At 46.1% G+C, this 6,859-nt stretch overlaps 1 long non-coding RNA gene across 1 annotated transcript; it reads right to left on the minus strand.

The window, feature by feature from the left end:
• Window positions 1-2,095: 2,095 nt before the first annotated feature.
• On the minus strand, window positions 2,096-3,745 carry LOC124681225. Its single transcript, XR_006995778.1, has 4 exons — window positions 3,431-3,745; window positions 3,179-3,343; window positions 2,948-3,089; window positions 2,096-2,141 (listed from the first exon to the last, which is right to left on the minus strand). It is a non-coding gene; the product is annotated as an uncharacterized LOC124681225 (long non-coding RNA).
• Between the last annotated feature and the right edge of the window lie 3,114 nt (window positions 3,746-6,859).

Here is a 6,859-nt window from a genome sequence, read left to right on the forward strand (position 1 = left end):
CAAAGTCGAGTTCTGGCGGACATAGTGCTTCCTTCAATTTACTAGCCCAATTCTTTCTAGTTTTATTAACAGTCTTTTGCAAGATAGATTTAATTTCTCTATTTGATAGTTCTACTTGCCCACTAGTTTGAGGATGATAAGCGTAAGCAATTCTATGATTAATACCATATTTAGCAAGAGTTTTTCTAAAACCACCATGAATAAAATGAGACCCTCCATCTGTCATAATATATCTAGGAACTCCAAATCTAGGTAAAATAATGTCTAAAAGCATTCTTAAAGAGGTCTCACCATCAGCACTTTTTGTAGGTATGGCTTCCACCAATTTAGTAACATAATGTGACGCCCCGGAACCGGTATCCTGAGGATTCCAGCAATCCTGCCAAAATCCGCACGATATCGATTCAGAGACGCCCTCCGACACGACGTGCGCGACGAATCACACACGTGATGCCAGAGGAATTAACACGAGCGGTAACATTACAACAGGATTACAATAGAGCCCAAAAGATACATATATATTACAAGAACGACTCCAACGAGTCAAGATACAAATATACAATACAAAGATCCAAATCATAGAGAAGATCGAATACGTCCGAGTACGGACAAGATACAAATTGGACTAAGAGTCCTGAAGATAACTAGTGGCGTCCATAACCCTGCCCAGGCCAAGACGAAAGGGTAACCTTGCTAACGTCGTCTTCATCGAACATATCTTCATACCTGCCCGGTTATATCCCGTAGAAGCAGCAATAAGTACGGGTTCGTACTTAACAAGACTTCAAGACGTATAAGCATTCGTCAACCGATCGTCCTTTGTACTTGAGGCACGCAGGGGACTTAGAGGATGCAAGAGGAACGTCATAGGCAATATGGTGGAGTTTAGCGGCAGCGCAAGCACTAAAAACCTATAGAGACACTCTACAACATTCGTCTAATCAGAGAAGGTGAGAGAGCGCATAAGGTAACCGATAAAATACTACACAAACATAACCCTGCCGATTACACATATCCCCTCCAACAATTGCGAAGAGGCAATGTAAAAGGCACTCAACGGTGGACAAGTTTTATTAGGTATCGGTTGTAGTAATGCTATATTACTACGCAAGTTATTATCGGATTATTAACAACAAGTATCGGTGTAAGTTGTTCTATGATCAAGCTATACAATTCCAAGTCGTCCATAACCGCGGACACGGCTTATCGATAAGATGTACACCTGCAGGGTGCACCCAGTGTTACCATACACGCATGCTCGAACCCGCATAGTCAAGTGCGGAGTCTCACAACAAGACCGTTCCCAGATCTGCAAGAATGCCTAGGGGGGCCACCCAACTAAGCTACCCGTGACGAAGTTCGGCCGTACTCCGAGACGGATCCAGAGGTTGCGTAGGCGTCTAGGCGGGCACTAACGGCCAAGCACTAGATAAGTCGTCTAGCAATTATGGAGTGCGATACGAAATAAACCACCCGAAGGCAACGAGAAGTAAACACCCGAAGGCAACAAGTATATAAACATGCATGCGCCAAATAAAACCAAGGTTGTGGCCCCCTTTTCAACTAACTTGAGAAAAGGTAATGGGTGAGGGGTCCCGGTGAATCCCCACGCATGGGTAGAGCGCTCAATCTCGGAACGGATAACAAGAACTCGGGTCCTAGGGGACATTAGCGAGTCAAAGTTCCGATGCTTTCGCAAAGGGGCTCTGCGCATGCCTCTCGCTTACAATTTTAGTTGTTAACAAATAAGTAAAGCATGTGAATCTCCAACAACCGATATAGCATGTGATAACCTCCCAACAACCCAACATATCCCGATAAGATAACAACAACGTTAACGAGATAAAACAACGACTAGCATGCACTACGACTCGCAAGGCGGACCTGTAACCAAACAATAGCTGTAGGTGGTTGGTGGAGTCAATATAGGCTGCTTGAGGTAACAAGTGGAAGGGACATGTGACAAGAACGCAACTTAAGGATAGCATGAGGGAGAAGGCAAAATAAAATAGGTGAGCGACTTCTGCAGAGGCAGAAGTATAGGGGAAATGATTGCCTGTTAAAGTTTGCCGAGGAACATCCGAAGGACTTGTCGTATCTCACCACACCACTTCGCGATCCTATTCGGGAAGAAGCAAATGCTGGACAAACAACGGGTGCAAGTCTTACTACTACAGATAAAGAACCGGCATGAGCAAGACGATATGCATGACATTGCAGATATGATGCGATGCATTTATCCAAATTAATCGGAGTCGGAACCCCGGACAAACAAATTAGGTTTGGAGTTGCATTTCTACCGGCAAATTTAAGTGTTGGTTAGCATGGCATATCATGGCAAGGGTGCGCTACTTCAAAATTAAGCGGAGCGGGGGAAACCCTAGTCGGTGTCCGAAATACTCCGCATATATGTTAGGTGAACCTGCACAACTATCAACGCGCGACATGATGCGAGATGCAAACAGATGAATGGATGGCATGAGCAAGACGATATGCATGACATGGCAGATATGATGCGATGCATTTATCCAAATTAATCGGAGTCGGAACCCCGGACAAACAAATTAGGTTTGGAGTTGCATTTCTACCGGCAAATTTAAGTGTTGGTTAGCATGGCATATCATGGCAAAGGTGCGCTACTTCAAAATTAAGCGGAGCGGGGGAAACCCTAGTCGGTGTCCGAAATACTCCGCATATATGTTAGGTGAACCTGCACAACTATCAACGCGCGACATGATGCGAGATGCAAACAGATGAATGGATGGCATATTCATGTTCCTCATGTTTTTCTGATCAATTTTCATATAAAATACATTTTATTTCGAGTTACCGTTTGCAAGATATGATTTTACCAATTTGTTTTTAAAATAAAACAAAAAGGTTGAGGCTTATGCATCAGGTGGGCTTTGAACCCTGGATCTCGCGCATGAGGGAGCAAGGGCCGAACCAGATGGGCTACACTTTGTAGGGTGATAGGTTTGATGCGCCGGATTCTTTGAAATGGATCTCAGTCCGGTGGGCTGACGCACATACAGCTGAAAAACCAAAAAGGAGCAGATGGGATTCGAACTTGGGCTGCTGGATTGTATCTGCAAGGTCGGACCAGATGGTTCCAGATTAGATCGTGTACACGGAATTGACGCGCAGCAACAAGAATAAACAAAGGAACCAGACGGACTTCTCCCTACGCCATGACGGGGAAGCTCAGGTCGGGGGTGGATTCGACGTCCACGAACGAACAAGGTCGAGGAAGGTGTCGCCGGTGGTGCGCCTGGACGTGGGGAACCAGGAACGGGCGGAGGAAGCGCCGGCAACTGGACGGAGTGCCGCCGGTGACGAGCACCTGCGACAGCGATGGCCAATCAATGCCAAAGGAACATCAGAGAACGGAAACGAAAGGGCGAGAGGTTTAGGACGCATAGAATCTCACCAGGAAGGTCACGGAGCTGTCGGGGAGGCCAGAGACTGACTGAGACGGTCGGAATCGAAAGAATTCGTCGGCCGGCCGGAGGTGGAATCGGCGAATTTGGTGGTGATTGGAGATGCCCCGGCTCGATTCCTTTGGGGAGGATGGAGAGGGCGACGGTGCGGTTCTTCTGGTGGTGTCAGCTCGGCGAGGGGTGGTCGGAGTAGACGGCACGGTTGATGTTTGTGTGAGGCAGCCATGGCTTCGCTTCTTTTCTCTGGCTTTACGTGAAGAGGAAGAAGAGAACAAGAGGAAGATGGTGGCGGCGCCAGGAGGGGAACGAGCTAGGGTTTGTGTGCGGATTGAAATAAAAGAGAGGAGAAGGGAGTGGTTGTGGTGGAGGGTGGAGGGGAGGACCACGGCAGCGCACCATCTGCGTGAGCGCTCCGGTCGCTTTCCAGAGTGACGAGGACGAAGAAAAAAAAAGGAAGGAGGCCTTTGCGAAGGGGTACGCGGGCCGGTGGGTTGGGCTGCCAGGAGGAAAACTTGGGCCGCCGGCTAGAGGAGGAAAGGCAAGAGAAGAGGAGAGTCCAGGAAGAGGAGGTTTTAATTTTAAAATCTTTTTCCCTTCCAAACAACACTTTGAGTTAAAACTGTTTTAAAATATTTTGAAACCCAAACAGAACAAAGTTTATTTTAAACTTGAGAACATTTGAAAATGTTTTATTCTATATTATTGTTGCTAGGGTTTTGTTTAAAGAAAAAGACAAGGGGAGGTTATTATAAAAACCATATGAGAGCGGAAAAACAAAGTAATTTTTATTTAAAAATAATTTTATTTTGTTAAAATCATGATGATGATATGATGCATGATGCATGATGATGCACAAAATAAAACAACAAACATTTCTAATATGGGTGCTACCCGGGGCCGTTACAATCGACACCACTAACAAGGAACCTCGCCCCGAGGTTCCACCTCAAGGTACGGGGAAGAGAGGTGAACTAGCGGATCTTCTGACGACGTGTCGATCTCCTCGACACCACTAACAAGAGTTCTTGCTCCATGTTGATCGGGCGACACCACTAACAAGAAGTCGTTGTTCCGATGATGATGATGACTCCGGAGAAACAAAGAAAGGTGTAACATTCACACGGATCCACCAATTCAATGTGACAAGAGCGAATAATAAGAGTATCGGTAGGGTGATCAGTCCATCCCATACTCGAAGTATTACTCTGTACATGAATAGGAGAGTCATGTAACAGCTCCCAGAATTCGATTGACGATAACGACACGCATTGTCAGCGAAGATTCGACAGAGCCAAAGAACAAAGAATTGTAGAAAGATCAGAGAGGCATAGATGACATCAATGGAGAAGACGAAGGTTAGCCGCCGGTGATGTTCTTCTGTCGGAAAGGTCTCCAGAGATCGGTCCTATTAGGTTAAGGCAGAGATCGTCCAACCCACGTCGGAACCTAAGACTCGGAGAAACTCGGATAAGAGAGAAGACTCAAAATGCGGAAAGGTAAGAGAAGAAAGAATGTAGGTAAGGAGAAAAATCAGAGCTAATCAGAACTATCCAACGAATTTTAGAAAATAGTTTTGATACTAGACACAACGTCCGTTGGCAAGGTTATCCTACAGGCTGGACTAGTGGGGTACCGCAACCTGAGCTCTGATACCAACTTGTGACGCCCCGGAACCGGTATCCCGAGGATTCCAAGCAATCTCCGCCAAAATCCGCACGATATCGATTCAGAGACGCCCTCCGACACGACGTGCGCGACGAATCACACACGTGATGCCAGAGGAATTAACACGAGCGGTAACATTACAACAAGATTACAATAGAGCCCAAAAGATACATATATATTACAAGAACGACTCCAACGAGTCAAGATACAAATATACAATACAAAGATCCAAATCATAGAGAAGATCGAATACGTCCGAGTACGGACAAGATACAAATTGGACTAAGAGTCCTGAAGATAACTAGTGGCGTCCATAACCCTGCCCAGGCCAAGCCGAAAGGGTAACCTTGCTAACGTCGTCTTGATCGAACATATCTTCATACCTGCCCGGTTATATCCCGTAGAAGCAGCAATAAGTACGGGTTCGTACTTAACAAGACTTCAAGACGTATAATCATTCGTCAACCAGTCGTCCTTTGTACTTGAGGCACGCAGGGGACTTAGAGGATGCAAGAGGAACGTCATAGGCAATATGGTGGAGTTTAGCGGCAGCGCAAGCACTAAAAACCTATAGAGACACTCTACAACATTCGTCTAATCGAGAGAAGGTGAGAGAGCGCATAAGGTAACCGATAAAATACTACACAAACATAACCTCGCCGATTACACATATCCCCTCCAACAATTGCGAAGAGGCAATGTAAAAGGCACTCAACGGTGGACAAGTTTTATTAGGTATCGGTTGTAGTAATGCTATATTACTACGCAAGTTATTATCAGATTATTAACAACAAGTATAAGGTGTAAGTTGTTCTATGATCAAGCTATACAATTCCAAGTCGTCCATAACCGCGGACACGGCTTATCGATAATATGTACACTGCAGGGGTGCACCAATGTTACCATACATGCATGCTCGAACCCGCATAGTCAAGTGCGGAGTCTCACAACAAGACCGTTCCCAGATCTGCAAGAATGCCTAGGGGGGCCACCCAACTAAGCTACCCGTGACGAAGTTCGGCCGTACTCCGAGACGGACCCAGAGGTTGCGTAGGCGTCTAGGCGGGCACTAACGGCCAAGCACTAGATAAGTCGTCTAGCAATTATGCGATGCGATACGAGAAATAAACCACCCGAAGGCAACAGGAAGTAAACACCCGAAGGCAACAGGTATATAAACATGCATGCGCCAAATAAAACCAAGGTTGTGGCCCCCTTTTCAACTAACTTGAGAAAAGGTAATGGGTGAGGGGTCCCGGTGAATCCCCACGCATGGGTAGAGCGCTCAATCTCGGAACGGATAACAAGAACTCGGGTCCTAGGGGACATTAGCGAGTCAAAGTTCCGATGCTTTCGCAAAGGGGCTCACGGATGCCTCTCGCTTACAATTTTAGTTGTTAACAAATAAGTAAAGCATGTGAATCTCCAACAACTGATATAGCATGTGATAACCTCCCAACAACCCAACATATCCCGATAAGATAACAACAACGGTAACAAGATAAAACAGCACTAGCATGCACTACGACTCGCAAGGCAGACCCGGTAACCAAACAATAGCTGTAGGTGGTTGGTGGAGTCAATATAGGCTGCTTGAGGTAACAAGTGGAAGGGACATGTGACAAGAACGCAACTTAAGGATAGCATGAGGGAGAAGGCAAAATAAAATAGGTGAGCGACTTACGCAGAGTGCGAAGTATAGGGGAAATGCTTGCCTGTTAAAGTTTGCCGAGGAACATCCGAAGGACTTGTCG

Source organism: Lolium rigidum, unplaced genomic scaffold, assembly GCF_022539505.1.
Source record: "Lolium rigidum isolate FL_2022 unplaced genomic scaffold, APGP_CSIRO_Lrig_0.1 contig_36583_1, whole genome shotgun sequence".
NCBI classification, from domain to species: domain Eukaryota; kingdom Viridiplantae; phylum Streptophyta; class Magnoliopsida; order Poales; family Poaceae; genus Lolium; species Lolium rigidum.